The sequence below is a fragment of the Ambystoma mexicanum genome, chromosome 5q (assembly GCF_040938575.1).
Source record: "Ambystoma mexicanum isolate Mex_15411 chromosome 5q, UKY_AmexF1_1, whole genome shotgun sequence".
Classification (NCBI taxonomy): Eukaryota; Metazoa; Chordata; class Amphibia; order Caudata; family Ambystomatidae; genus Ambystoma; species Ambystoma mexicanum.
In genome coordinates, this window is record NC_090933.1 from 1,329,917,822 (window position 1) to 1,329,933,771 (window position 15,950).

General features: G+C 47.4%; 1 long non-coding RNA gene across 1 annotated transcript in view; it reads right to left on the reverse strand.

The window, feature by feature from the left end:
• LOC138498543 (uncharacterized) overlaps window positions 1–15,387 on the reverse strand; it is a 38,447-nt gene extending 23,060 nt beyond the window's left edge. Inside the window, exons 1-2 of the long non-coding RNA XR_011278734.1 lie at window positions 15,187–15,387; window positions 13,170–13,230 (exon numbers count right to left, since the gene is read on the reverse strand). This is a non-coding gene — a long non-coding RNA (uncharacterized lncRNA). The remainder of the gene's footprint in view (window positions 1–13,169; window positions 13,231–15,186) is intronic.
• Window positions 15,388–15,950: the final 563 nt, after the last annotated feature.

The following is a 15,950-nucleotide window of genomic DNA, read 5'->3' on the forward strand; positions in this document are numbered from 1 at the left end:
CCATCGGTCTGGAGTTGGTGACTGGTCGATAACCTCACATCGATTTGCGCCAATTGACAGCATTTTTTCCAAAAATGTGAAATGAATTGACTGCCCCGGTCAGAGACCAATATGGACTGAAATCCGTGTATGCTAACAATGTTTTCGAGGAACTCCTTGGCCAGGATTGAAGCTGAAGGTAATTCCTTTAAAGGAATAAAGTGAGCCATCTTGGAAAAAAGATCCACAATAACTAGAATGGTGTTAAATCCATTGCATGGGGGTAGATCAGTAATAAAGTCCAGTGATAAGGTGTGCCATGGTGTAGGCGGAATGTCTAAAGGTTGTTAGAGTCCAGCTGTTTTTTTCTTTTGACTTTTGTTTTGGGCGCAAATGCCACAAGACAACACAAATGATTTAATATCCTTTCGCCAGGTGGGCCACCAGAATTGTCTTTTAATTTTAGCTTCAGTTTTTGCAATACCTGGGTGCCTCTCCATTAGGGTATCATGATAACGGGAAATGACTAGCTCTTGTAGTTCCTTGTGTGGCAGAAATAGCCGCCCCTTGGTAATAAGGCAGATCATTGGCGACAGTAGTCCGGGCCTTTTTTTTACCCAGTCCTGCAGGTCTATAGGATCAAAGAGTTGCTGGATCTTTACTTGTATGTCCTCTAGTGTCTGTAGAGTAGTCATGCCAAGAATTCTTTGTTCGGAAATTATAGGTACTGGTTCTGGGTTCACTTCTGCCTCTCCCATCCCTATTCGGGATAAGGCATCTGCTTTACCATTCTTACAACCTGGTCGATAGGTTATTACGAAATCGAACTCGGCAAAGAACAATGCCCATCGGAGTTGACGTGACTGTCTTTAAATACTGTAAGTTCCGGTGATCGGTGATCACAGTAATGGTATGCCTGGCACCGAGAAGATAGTGCAGCCAAGCCTTGAAGGTGGATTTAATGGCTAATAACTCCTTGTCGGTAACCACATAGTTCAACTCGGGTGCCGAGAACTTTCTGGACCAAAATGCTACTGGATGAAGCTGGCCAGTTTCAGGGTCCTTTTGAGACAGGACAGCTCCCATGGCTAGACTGGATGCATGAGTCTCCACTATGTATGGACGTTCAGGGCGCGGGTGCTTTAATACAGGTGCAGACGTGAATTTTGCTTTCAGCTCTTGGAAGGCATTTTCAGCTTCTTCAGTCCACATAAAGCGTTTATTTTTTTGCAAGAGTGCTGTGATGGGATGTACAACATGTGAAAAATCCGGGATGAATCTGCGGTAGAAATTGGCAAAGCCGAGCATGCTTTGCACTCCTTTAACTGAACTTGGTGATGGCCACTTAAGGATTGCGTCCACCTTTCGTGAATCCATTCGGACTCCCTTTGGGGTCAGGATAAACCCAAGGAATTCAACCTCTGTGGCATGAAAAACGCATTTTTCCAGTTTTGCATATAGTTTGTGCTGGCGCAATTTCTCAAGGAGTGCTCGGACGTGCTTCACATGGTCAGATTCTGAAGAGGAGTATACTAGAATATCATTGATATATATGACAACACAAACGTCAATGAGTTCATGAAGGACATCGTTCATGAAGTATTGGAAGGCTGCTGGTGCATTGCACAACCCGAAAGGCATCACCTGGTATTCGAATAACCCATACTTAGTGCGGAAAGCAGTCTTCCATTCGTCGCCTTCTTTTACACGTACCAGATGGTATGCCCCCCAAGCGTCCTTCACTTGGTCTAGTAGTTCAGGGATCAGAGGGAATGGGTATCGGTTCTTAACAGTTATCTGGTTCAATGCGTGGTAGTCTATGCACGTTCTGATGTCACCTTCCTTTTTGGGCACGAAGAACAAAGCTGAAGATGCAGGGGACTTGGATGAGCGAATAAAGCCATTGGCACGGTACTGGTCTAAGAATTGTCATAGGTGAAGGTTCTCAGGTTCCGTAAGGGCATAGATCCTGCTACAAGGGGGTTGTGCACTGGGTATGAGATCAATTTGACAATCGTATGATCTGTGAGGAGGTGAGGTGTTTGCCTGTTCTTTTTGGAAGAGATCCTGGAATTCTTGGTATTCTGGAGGTAGTTGCATGACTGCAGTGGTTAGTGTGGCCAGGCCTGCGTTTTGATTTGTCTTTGGGTAACAGGTTTGTGCAGAATCTGGGAAGGTTATTGGGCCTCATTACGACTCAGGCGGTAAGGGGTTTACAGCGGCGTAAACAGCGCTGACCCTTACTGCCTGATTCTGAGGTCCCTTAGCGCCATGGAGGTTTTAACACCTGCTTTTAGCAGGTGTTAAAATCCATGGCGCTAAGGGATCTTGATGTTAATTACGCCACCGTAATTTACGGTGGCGTAATTAACGCCTTCCCCACTCCCATTATGCCCTATGGGGCAAAAATGGGAATGGGGAAGGGTAAATGGGGATTGGGGACTTACCGCCCCACCAACCTCGGAATGGGGCGGTAAGTCCGCCAACCACCATGGCGTAAACATAGTTTACGCCATGGTGGTAAAGGTACGACCCAGGCGGTAACTTACCGCCTGCGTCGTAATGAGGCCCATTGTCTTCTCTCGCCAATCAATACAAGGATTATTTGTTTCCAACCAAGGTATCCCCAGTATTATTTGGAACTGTGGGGCTTTGATTAGATCAAACACAATAGTCTCTCGGTGCCCATCCTGACTGTCATGATGCCTACCCCGGGCATCCGGATCAAGCCCATGAGCCCCGGGAGCAGGCATCCAGATATTTAAAAAAAAAAAAAAAAAACCAGCAGCCCCAGTTAGGGGCTGTCTGGGTTCGGTCCTGGCGCCGTAGGCACCAGGTTCATAATAAAAATCAGTCCTGGCGCCATAGGCGCCAGGCTCATAGACATTACATACCTCATGCAGACCATGCTGCAAATAAATCCAAGCCAACGTGAGGCCTGGATGGGACTATTTTACTGCAGGGACTATTTTTTACTCGGGTGTGGTCCTGGGGAACTTCTTTCCTGGGACTACTTTGGAGGCTATTTAAACCACGCCCGAACAGCAGCACATGCTTCGTGTTATTTTGCATCCAGCAGCGTGACTCTCACCGTGCCTGCAGCCAGCTTCCAGTCTTCTGCCACGCCCGCCTCGAATCCGGAGCTCCTAGAATAAAGAGGAAGAAAAGGACAGGGTTAGAAAACAAATTTATTTCAAATTCCTCACCTGATTCCAGATCCATTTCATCTCCCGACCTGGAAAGTACATCCATCAGTCCTGCATGCATCGCTTCGCCAGCTCCAGCACAGCGCCATACTCACCAGTTCTCACAGCATCTTTCGATCCGGCACTGTCTCCATCATTTCTCCGCCGTAAACCGGCACCTAGGGGCACAAGAATAACAAGGTGAGCCAAGGGAATCAACAAATACCTCTTACCACCATAGACTTACCTGATTTACCACCGGCGATATTATTCTCCATATCTTCATATGCCGCATCTGTAAAGAGGGAGAAAAACAACACATTAACGCATGCAATAGTTACCGGACAGCGTTGGGTAACACAGACTCTTAACTGAACGCCAGCAGCAGCTATGAGACCTTCTTCTCACGAAGTCAGTTGCAACTTAAGGAAGGAAGGGGACAAGAGTGAACATCGGGCACATTTAACTCTTTGAACTTGATACTTACCAATCCCGCCCGGGACTTCAAAGCTTACCGGAACTCTCCCAACGCCTTCAAACCAGTGAAGTAACTGGTATCTACGCGCCCCTGCATGACATGCAGGATGGAGAGCTCATCTTTTACAAACATAAGGTGAGGTTACTAAGGGGATATCGGAGGTGATTAGTGGGGGAGAGCGAGAAAAGTTGGGAGGCCATCACTAAAACCCACAGGTCCTGTCTCCACTTGCAGGAAAATACTTCTTCGGGTCCAGCAGACAGGACTAGGCGGGCCAGTCCAGACAGTCATCTCTGCACTACGCATCACGTTGACAGAGACCGCAGCTGTTCTGGTCCGATCCACACCCCTGTGAGATCCAGGTGAGCGTAACAGAACACGAAGCCTCTCTATAAATACCCACCCGGGTGTTATGGAAACCTCGGAAACCGACCAACTGGCCGAATTATTGGGGAAATTTAGGGTGGAAGTACATGCCGCTCGCCAAGAGACTAATGCCCTCAGGAGAGAACCGATTGTCTCAAAAGAGCGCGCTGATGATCTGGCTAGGCAACTACTGCAAAGCCAAGCTGGGCAAATGCCCCTACCTGGATATGGGGGAAACCCAACCCCCGTTTCATCAAGCAATCCTGTGCAAGTGGTTTTACCAGGAAATATTCCGTTAGCTCCACCCAAATGCTTTGCTGGGGACCCCAAAAGGTTCTCTGTGTTTACGAACCAATGCCGCACTTTTTATGCAGACCGGGAGCCTTTCCAAATGACCAAGCCAAAGTACCCTTTGTATTGTCATATCTTAGTGGCAGCGCAGCGGATTGGTCCATTCTGTTAGTCAACCAGGATGATTCTCTTCTACGAGATTTTCAGGGTTTTCAAAGGAGCATGGAAAAACTATTCGCCAGACACTCACAGGGTCAAGCCTCTGCTAACCTATATTGCAAACTTCAATAGGTTGGTGGTGGAAACCAGGTGGCCGGAGGAAAAACAAATTATGTTGTTTCATCGTGGACTTCGGGGAGAACTCAAAGACGTCTTGGCTCAAGTTGTGAACCCACCTCAGGATTGCACAGTATTTACAGACTTAGTTGTGCAGCTAGACCACCGACTTCAGAACCGAAAGACTGATCGAGCTAAATTCGAGAATCAGGTATTGGTTAAACCCAACGTTGCCCCCAAAGGAACAGATGCATCTGAACCTATGCAGATCGGGGGGGTTAAAGGACCCTTAACTCAAAAGGAAAGAGACAGAAGACGACAGATGCAGTTGTGTCTGTACTGTGGAACCTCAGGACATTTTCTACGGGATTGCCCTACAAAACCACCCAAGAAGGTGGTAGGAGTTGCTGATAAAAGCCACATAGAGCCTGATTCGGGAAATGACCACGCCCAACAAGCGTAGAGGTCTGCTTGCCGAGCTTAAAGAAGGACACTCAGACCTCGCATCTGATCATCCCAATGGTCCTACTTGATCCCAGGCAGCCATCACGTATGCACGCTGTAAGGGCATACATAGATAGCGGGGCCGTAGGAAACTATATGGACCACAAATTGGTGTCAAGGATGAATCTACCTCTTTGCAAAAAGACCACTTCAGATGTCATCACCACAGTTGATGGAACTGAGATTGCCTCGGGGCCTGTAACTCATTCCACTACAGAGATGACACTGTTGAGTCAAGATGGGCATCGAGAGACTATTGTGTTTGATCTAATCAAAGCCCCACAGTTCCAGATAATACTGGGGATGCCATGGTTGGAAACACATAATCCTTGTATAGAATGGCGAGAGAAGAGAATAACCTTCCCGGATTGTGCACACACCTGTTACCCGGAGAAAACTTTGAACAAAGGCCTGGCTACAGTCGTTAACCCAATCGTGCAGTTACCTCAGGAATACCAAGAATTTCAGGATGTTTTTCAAAAAGAACAGGCCAATGCATTACCTCCTCACAGATCATACGATTGTCAAATCGTCCTCCTACACGGTGCACAACCCCCATGCAGTAGAATCTATGCCCATACGGAACCTGAAAATCTTCACCTACGGCAATACTTGGACCAATACCTTGCTAATGGCTTTATTCGTCCTTCCAAGTCTCCTGCATCCTCAGCTTTATTCTTCGTGCCAAAAAAGGAAGGTGACCTTAGAATGTGCATAGATTACCGCGCATTAAATCAGATTATGGTAAAAAAAACGATACCCATTGCCTCTGATCCCCGAATTACTAGACCAAGTAAAAGATGCTTGTATCTACACTAAGTTAGATTTCCGAGGGGCATATCATCTGGTACGTGTCAAGAAAGGCGACGAAGGAAGACTGCCTTTCGCACCAAGTACGGATTATTCGAATATCAGGTGATGCCCTTCGGGTTGTGCAATGCACCAGCAGCCTTCCAGTATTTATGAACGATGTCCTTCGTGAACTCATTGACGTCTGTGTCGTCGTATACATAGATGATATTCTAGTGTACTCCTCCTCAGAATCAGACCATGTTAAGCATGTGGGTGCAGTCCTTTCGAAACTACGCCAGCACAAGTTATATGCAAAATTGGAAAAATGTGTTTTTCATGCTACGGTAGTTGAATTTCTTGGATTTATCCTGACTCCAAAGGGAGTCCGAATGGACTCTCGAAAGGTGGACGCAATTCTCAAGTGGCCATCACCCAGTTCAGTCAAAGGGGTACAAAGCATGCTCTGATTTGCTAATTTCTACCGTAGATTCATTCCGGACTTCTCCCATGTTGTACACCCCATCACAGCACTTTTGCGAAAAAACAAATGCTTCTTGTGGACAGAAGAGGCTGAAAAGGCCTTCCAAGAGCTGAAAGCGAAATTCACATCAGCACCTGTCTTCAAGCATCCACGCCCTGAGCTTCCATACGTAGTAGAAACTGATGCATCCAGTTTAGCCATGGAGCTGTCCTGTCCCAGAAGGATCCTGAAACCGGTCAACTTCACCCAGTAGCGTTTTGGTCTAGAAAGTTCTCAGCACCTGAGTTAAACTATGCGATAACCGATGAAGAGCTATTAGCTATCAAATCTGCCTTTAAGGCTTGGCGGCACTACCTTCTTGGTGCCAGGCATACCATTACCGTAATCACTGATCACCGGAACCTGCAGTATTTAAAAACAGCCAAAGCCCAATCATCGCGACAACTTCGATGGGCATTGTTCTTTGCCGGATTCGATTTTGTGATCACTTATCGACCAGGCCGCAAAAATGGCAAAGCAGATGCCTTATCCCGAATAGGGATAGGAGAAGCATATGCAAACCCGGAACCGATGCTAATAATTCCCGAGCAAAGAATTCTTGGCATAACTACTCTACAGACACTAGACGATATTCATTCAAAAATCCAACAACTCTTCGATCCAGCAACCCTGCAGGACTGGGTAAAGAAAGGCCCGGACTACTCAGTCATCAATGACCTACCTTACTATCAAGGACGACTATTCACAAGGAAATACAAGAACTAGTCATCTCCAATTAGCATGACACCTTGATGGAAGGGCACCCAAGTATCGCAAAAACTGAAGCGAAAATTAAGAGACAGTTCTGGTGGCCCACTTGGCGAAAAGACGTAAAGTCATTTGTGATGTCTTGTGGCATTTGCGCCCAAAAAAAAAGCCAGAAGAAAAAGCCTGCTGGCCTTTTACAACCTTTGGATATTCCACCTACACCATGGCACACCTTGTCTTTAGACTTTATTACAGATCTACCTCCATGTAATGGATTTAACACCATCCTAGTTATTGTGGATCTTTTTTCCAAGATGGCCCACTTTATTCCTTTAAAAGGATTACCTTCCGCTTCAATTTTGGCCAAGGAGTTCCTCGAAAACATTGTTCGAATAAACGGATTTCCTTCTGTATTGGTCTCTGACCGAGGCAGTCAATTCATTTCACAATTTTGGAAGAAATGTTGTCAATTGGCGCAAATCGACGTGAGGTTATCAACCAGTCACCATCCCCAGACCGATGGTCAGACGGAGAGGACCAATCAGACCCTTGAACAGAACCTATGTTGCATGCTGCACCAGACCAAAAGCAATTGGAAGGATATTGTATGGATTTCCGAATATGCATACAATAACTCAGTACATTCTGGAACCGGACAAAGCCCCTTCTATACCATATACGGACATCACCCTCGAACCTCAGAACTCGATTCGCCTCAGCACTTAGAAATGCCTGCAGTTAGTCATTTACACTCTACTATTACACAAGCCTTTAAGGAGGCAAGAGAACATTTGAAACAAGCGAAAGAGAAATATAAGAAAAATGCTGATCAACATAGAAGCGATGCTCCACGATATCAGATTGGGGATCAAGTTTGGCTGGCTACAAAACACATACCTCTAAAAGGAACTCAGACTTTTAATCCTAGGTATTTGGGACCTTACACTATTAAGGCCATTATCAACTCGGTGGCCGTCAAGTTGGAATTACCCTCTAATATGCGGATCCATTCTGTCTTTCATGTTTCACTTCTGAAACCAGTTCAACCCGGGACAAGACTTGCCAAACCATATGACCCCATCCTAATAGATGGAGAACCTGAATTTGAGGTAAAGAATATCCTGGACTCTAAGTTGGTTAAATCAAGACTTTTTTATTTAATCGACTGGAAAGGTTACGGACCACAGGAAAGGTCATGGGAGCCTAGTGACAACGTTCATGCACCTCGGTTGGTGAAGAAATTCCATCCGAACTTTCCAGGCAAACCAGGGTCAAGGGGAAGAACAACTTTACGAGGGGCCTTAGGGGAGGGGGGGGGGGCGGTGTTTGTGCTGTCATGATGCCTACGCCCGGGCATCCGGATCAAGCCCATCAGCCCCAGGAGCAGGCATCCAGACATTTACAAAAACTCCAGCAGCCCCAGCTAGGGGCTGTCTGGGTTCGGTCCTGGCGCCGTAGGCACCAGGCTCATAATTAAAATCAGTCCTGGTGCCATAGGCGCCAGGCTCATAGACATTACTTACCTCATGCAGACCATGCTGCAAATAAATCCAAGCCAACGTGAGGCCTGGATGGGACTATTTTACTACAGGGACTATTTTTTTATTCGGGTGTGGTCTTGAGGAACTTCTTTCCTGGGACTACTTTGGAGGCTATTTAAACCACGCCCGAACAGCAGCACATGCTTTGTGTTATTCTGCATCCAGCAGCGTGACTCTCACCATGCCTGCATCCAGAATCCAGTCTTCTGCCACACCCGCCTGCCTACAGCCAGGATCCAGTCTTCTGCCACACCCGCCTCAAATCCCGGAGCTCCTAGAATAAAGAGGAAGAAAAGGACAACGTTAGAAAACAAATTTACTTCAAATTTCTCACCTGATTCCGGATCCATTTCATCTCCCGACCTGGAAAGTACATCAGTCCTGCACGCGTCGCTTCACCAGCTCCAGCACGGCGCCATACTCACCAGTTCTCACAGCATCTTTCGATCCGGCACTGTCTCCATCATTTCTTCGCCCTACTCCGGCACCTAGGGGCAACAAGAATAACAAGGTGAGCCAAGGGAATCAACAAATACCTCTTACCACCATAGACTTACCTGATTTACCACCAGCGGTTTTATTCTCCATATCTTCATATGCCGCATCTGTAAAGAGGGAGAAAAACAACATGTTAACGCATGCAATAGTTACCGGACAGCGTTGGGTAACACAGACTCTTAACTGAACCCCAGCAGCAGCTATGAGACCTTCTTCTCACGAACTCAGTTGCAACTTAAGGAAGGAAGGGGACAAGAGTGAACATCGGGCACATTTAACTCTTTGAACTTGATACTTACCAATCCCGCCCGGGACATCAGAGTCAATGCTTACCAGAACTCTCCCAACGCCTTCAAACCAGTGAAGTAACTGGTATCTACGCGCCCCTGCAAGACACGCAGGATGAAGAGCTCATCTTTTACAAACATAAGGTGGGGTTCCTAAGGGGATATCGGAGGTGATTAGTGGGGGAGAGCGAGAACAGTTGGGAGGCCATCACTAAAACCCACAGATGGCTAATCCCTGTCTCCACTTGCAGGAAAATACTTCTTTGGGTCCAGCAGACAAGACTAGGCGGGCCAGACCAGACAGTCATCTCTGCACTACGCATCACGTTGACGGAGACCGCAGCTCTCCGGGTCCGATCGACACCCCTGTGGGGTCCAGGTGAGCGTAACACTGACCCAATAGTGTCATCTCTGCGGTGGAATGAGTTACAGGCCCAGAGGCAATTTCAGTTCCATCGACTGTGGTGATGACATCTGAGGTGGTTTTTCGGCAGAGAGGTAGATTCTTCCGGGAAGCCAATTCATAGTCCACATAGTTTCCTATGGCCCCGCTATCAATGTATGAGGACCATTGGTTTGATGAAATGCGAGGTCTGAGTATCCTTCTTCAAGCTCGGCAAGCGGACCTCTACGCTTGTCGGGCGTGGTCGTTTCCCGAGTCTGACTCCATATGGCTTTTATCAGCAGCTCCTACCACCTTCTTGGGTGGTTTTACAGGGCAATCCCGTAGAAAATGCCCAGAAGTTCCACAATATAGACACAATTGCATTTGCCGTCTCCTTTCTCTTTCCTTCTGGGTTAAGGATCCTTTAACCCCTCTGATTTGCATGGGCTCTGAAGCATCTGCTCCTTTGGGATTAGCGTGGGTTTTGACCAACACCTGATTCTCCAACTTGGCTCGATCAGCCTTTCTGTCTTGAAGTCTGTGATCTAACTGGACCACTAAGTCTATATATTCAGCGCAGTCTTGAGGTGGGTTCACGACTTGAGCCAAGACATCCTTGAGTTCTCCTCGAACCCCTCGATGAAATAACGTGATTTGTTTTACCTCAGGCCATCCATTTAGCACTATCAACCTATTAACGGTTGCGATGTAGGATAGAAGGTCCTGGTTACCCTGTCGTAGCGACAAAAATTAGTTATCCAGGGCCTGTCCTTGGGAGTGCCGGACAAATAGTCTTTCATTGAAAGCCCTGAAAATCCCGAAGAATTGGGTCATCCTGAGTAACTAGTGGAATTGACCAATCAGCTGCACTGCCGCTGAGATATGACAATACAAAGGCTACCTTGGCTTGATCGTTTGGAAAGGCTCCAGGTCTGCATAAAAAGTACAAGTGGCATTGGTTCATAAACACGGCAAACCTTTTGGGATCTCCGGCAAAGCGTTCGGGTGGAGCTAATGGAATATTTCCTGGTAGGTTTATTTGCACAGGGTTACTCGATAACACAGGAGCTGGATTTCCCCCGGAACCAGGTAGGGGTGCTTGTCCAGCCTGGCTTTGCAATAGTTGCCTAGCAAGGTCATCAGTTCGCTCTTTTGACAAAATGAGTTCTATCCTAAGAGCGTTGGTTTCTTGATGGGCGGAATGCACTTCAGCCCTCAGTTGCCCTAGTAATTGGGCCAATTGGTCAGTCTCTGAGGTATCCATAACGCCCGGGTGGGAATTTGTGGGTAGGCTTTGCGTTCTGTTACGTTCACCTGGCTCCCACAGAGACGTCGATCGGAACTAGACTGCTGCGGTCTCCACCAATGTGATGCGTAGGGCCGAGATGACGGACTGGACTGGCCCACCTAGCTTTGTTTGCTTGGCCCGTAGGAATATTCTTCTGCAAATAGAGAAAGGGAATTAACCACCCGTGGAGTTGAGCGTAAATCCCCCCCACACCTGCTATTCTCCCCACAGATCACCTTTGATGTCCCCTTTTATAGTCTCACCTGATGGTTTGAAAAGATTAGCTCTCCATCCTGCATTGAGCACAGGGGCACGTTGATAACCAGTTGCTTCACTGGCTTGAAGGAACTGGTGAGTTCCAGAACAATATTGACTCCGAGATTCCCGGCAAGACGCCGTAAGTATAAAGTTCGTAAGAGTTCAAATGCCTGACTTTCACTCTTGTCTGATTCCTTGCAGGTTGCAGCTTGACCCTAATGAAGAGTTCCTTGTGGCAACCGGTAGTATTCTGATAAGGATCTGTATTTTCCAACACAGTTCGATAAAATAAATGTCAATATGTAACCTGTTGCTTTCTCCCTTATTCAGGCGCTGAGAGAAAGTATGAAGTCTCGGGGAATAATACCTCCGGCGGTAAAATCAAGTAAGTCTGTTGTGGTGAGGAGGGTTCCCCTTGTTAGTCCCTTTGTTTCACCTTGCTGTCCTTTTGTTTCCTCTTAGGGGCCGGGGTTCGGCGGAGATGCAGTGGAAGCTGCGCCGACCCGTGAAGTGGAACAGTACCCATGGTGGTAAAATCAGGTAAGTCTATGGGGGGGTAACTAATATTCCTCTGTGTATTCCCTTGGCTCACCTTGTTGTTCTTGTCTTCTCCTTAGGTGCCGGAGTGCGGCGGGAACATGCAGGAGGATGCAGTGGAATGTGAAGATGCTGCGAAGGGCGGTGAGTTCAGTACGGCGCTGCAGCAGGCGAGGCGATGCGCATAAATAGCTTCTTTCTTCCAGCTCGAAGGCGCGATGGATCGGGAATTCAGGTAAGGATCAAAGGTATTGATCTTGTTCTAACCTTTTCTCCTTCTTTCTCCCTTTTTCTAGGAGCTCCAAACTCGAGGCGGGCGTTGCAGAAGGCTGGATGCAGACTTGCAGGGAGGTGGGCGTGGCAGAAGGCTGAATGCAGACTTGCAGGCACGGTGAGCGTTACGCTGCTGGATGCAGAATAACGCAAAGCGTGTGCTGCTCTTCGGGCGTGGTTTACATAGCCTCCAAAGTAGTCCCAGGTAAGTATTCCTCCCCAGCCCCGTCCGAGTAAAAAATAGTCCCTAAGTAAAGTAGTCCCTTCCAAGCCTCTTTTGGCTTGGAGCTTTTGCAGCATGGTCTGCATCAGGTAAGTTTTAATCTATGAGCCTGGCGCCTATGGCGCCAGGACTGACTCTCCATATGAGCATGGCGCCATAGGCACCAGGACTGGACCCAAATAGCCCCTAGCAGGTGTTGTGGGCTTGCTTGGGATAACTTGATGCCTGCTTACGGGGTTGCTGGACTTGGTCTGGGTCCCCGGGGGTAGGCATCATGACACCTTCCCCATTCCCATTCCCATTATGCCCTATGGGGCAAAAATGGAAATGGGGAAGGGCCATGGAGGAAGGGGGAATTACCGCCTTCCCAACCTTGGAATAGGGCGGTAATTCCCCTTTCCGCCAAGGCGGTACCAGTAAATTACCGGCATGGACCATGGTGCTAATAGCACCATGGTTTACCGCACTGCGTGTAATTAGGCCCTATGTGTATTTGTAGAGTGTACCCAGCTCCCCCACACACACTGATGTATTTTGGTGTTCTACACAGAAGGTAACAGATGTTCATTGTTACAAAACTCAGAGGCTCATTCTGTCAATATTGGATGGATGAAGGGCTGGGTGGACCTGCAGGATTCAAACTAGTGATTATGAGATGGCAGGAATGGAGACAAGACAGGAGAGGAGACATGAAGGGTACAGGAACACAGGGTGGGAGACGGGCTATCTCAGAAGCATAGGACAACCTGTGCAGAGAAACAAACGACAGCAGTTATTTACCTTTTGGTGCTTGTGCTTCTTACGTTTTGCAGAGTAGGATGATGCAATATTGTGTTTAGATCTAGAAATGGAAGACATTATTACGTTATTAAATACTACAAATGCAAGACATCCTATAACGATATATAATCGAAACATCCAAAGAGGAGTTTCTGTTCTCTCCCCGCCCAGGAATGCACCCTCCATCACATACACAGAATACAGGATTAACTGGAGGTTTATGAAGAACAAGCAGAGACAACGTAAATAACACTTGGCCAAAACAGATGATCACTTTCTCACTAAAAGAGGAGTGAATAGTCGCTGGTCTCTCACCCACAGCAAATGATTCCTTAAGACACATTTCACATTTAAAAACGTAGCATTTGAGGTCCCAGGTAGATTAAAAGGAGCTCATCCACCCAGGACAGTTACTAGTCCAGTTGGTGCCGAGGGTGAAACACTATGTTGCGCTCCCTGCGCTCTGCATGCGCGCCACTCCCAAACTACACCCCACAGATAAGTAACTCCTACCCAATATCAATAAATCACAGCTATTCAAATGAAACAGGTATTATTACATTGCAAGTCAAGAACTTTGCAAAAACGCAAAATGCTAGTGTGGGAGTTTTTTCAGTTCAAGTGCGCCACTTTGATGAGTTGCTTCACTGTGCAACTAGTCGTTTTTAACATTGTTGCTGAATAAATATCCTTTAAATTGCACACAATGTGCATTACATTTGATCAACAAGCCCCCCCAACCCCTAAATTGGGTACTATTCAAACAGCCTGATGCAAAAAGAATTAATTGCATTTTTCAACTATGGTCCTCTTTTATATTGATATTATTTGTATCACACTCGGACACAAGTGTTCCAGAGCGCGACAAGGGAGAACAAAAACATCACCACTCATCCTATGTACATCCTTAAATACATCTTCGCTGCCTTCACCACCGCTTGTAACCCTTCCGATCAACTGACACTCAGCCATCATATTAATAGTTGCGATAATAAAACACAACAAATCCTCCATTCTGATAGTGACACCCGCTCCAATCACCCTCTCAACCGCCAAAGACTAGACCTCCCCCACCTCCAGTCGCTTCACCACTACAGCAGGACTACCCACCACAACCACCTACTCCGCCCGCAGCTTCTGAACTGCTGCAGGTGATGTGGATGACTCACCTTAGTGCTCACAACCTTACAGGCCTCCACCTGTGCAACACACCCCCTAAAGGAAGCAACATGATCCCCACCACAATTGCAACACTTTGGTGTACATACAGAGACACAATCCTGAATATCATGGGGACCACCACACTTACCACACCTTCTCCGTCCTACAAGATCGCACCACGTGACCATATTCCTGACACTTATAGCAGCTCCGGGGGGCTGGGACATAAGGCTTCACCCGAAAATGCATTAACCCCAAAAACACATGCTCCGGCACCTCACTCCCCCTAAACCGAATAGCCACAGTCGAAGAAATGATACCCCCATCAGGATCTTTCCAACCCAACCCTCACACCTCCAAACCACCACCCCCCCCAACTCCTGCAACAAACTCAATGTCCCTGTCATGCACACAAAGGAGGTGTGTACTGCTAGTACAAATGCCATGCCAAATGCCTACCCAATGATTGTAATGCCCCTGTGCCAAATGATTGTCATGCTCCTGCACCAGTTCTCAATACTGCCTTAGAGCCCACTGCTAGCACAATTGCCATGCCAAATGCCATACCTAATGATTGCAATGCTCCTGTTCCTAATGATTGCAATGCTCCTGCACCAGTTCGCAGTACTGACTGCGAGCCCACTGCTAGTACAATTGCCATGCCAAATGCCTACCCAATGATTGCAATGCTCCTGTGCCTAATGATTGCAAGGCTCCTGCACCAGTTCTCAGTACTGCCTGCGAGGCCACTGCTAGAAAAAATGCCATGCCAAATGACGAGCGTGGTGTAGGATCATTTGCCACGTCCTCCGTTCTAAAGGACCCAAGCTACAGTCCGGGATAAAAAACCTCTCACCTCTCTCACGTCACTACGAGGTCCAAAGGCGGGAAAAACTCCAGAAACGAAGAAGAGGCCTCGAAGCAAACAAGATGGCCCTGGGTCTTCAATCTGATGGCCCTCAAATACAGCGCGGGTAAGAGTTCATACTGCGCATGTGCAGAGAAGCCGTCTGTCTGCAGGGAGCCTGGCAAGTAGCTATAGAAGCACAGTGCGCATGTGCAGAGAAGCAGTGTTTTAGAAGTGATCCTGGCCAGTGTTCTGATCGTGTCTCTGCAGTGAGTGTATATAGTAGTCTGTAGGGTTACAGTGCGCATGTGCAGAGAAGCAGTGTTTGAGTAGTGAGCCTGGCAGTAGATTGTTCTGATAGTGTCTCTGCAGTGAGTGTTTTTAGGAGTCTGTAGGGTTACAGTGCGCATGTGCAGAGAAGCAGTTTACAGCAGGAAGCCTGGCTGAAGGTACACAATGCGCATTACTTTCTCGGAAGATCACGAGTGGATGCAGAAAATGAACCTGGCTAGTAGGATGTGGATTGCACCGCGCATGTGCAGATAAACCGAGGATTGCTATCTCTACAGAGAGACTGGCAAGTAATCCGTAGGGTTACACCGCGCATGTGCAGATAAACTGCCTGGAAACGGCCTAGATAGTAGCTGAAGACACTGCGCATGTGCAGATGATCTGTAAGGTTACAGTGCGCATGTCCAAGAAAGTAGTATCTCTAAAGCGAGCCTGGCTATCAATCTAGGCTAACAGTGCGCATGTGCAAAGGATGGGATAAA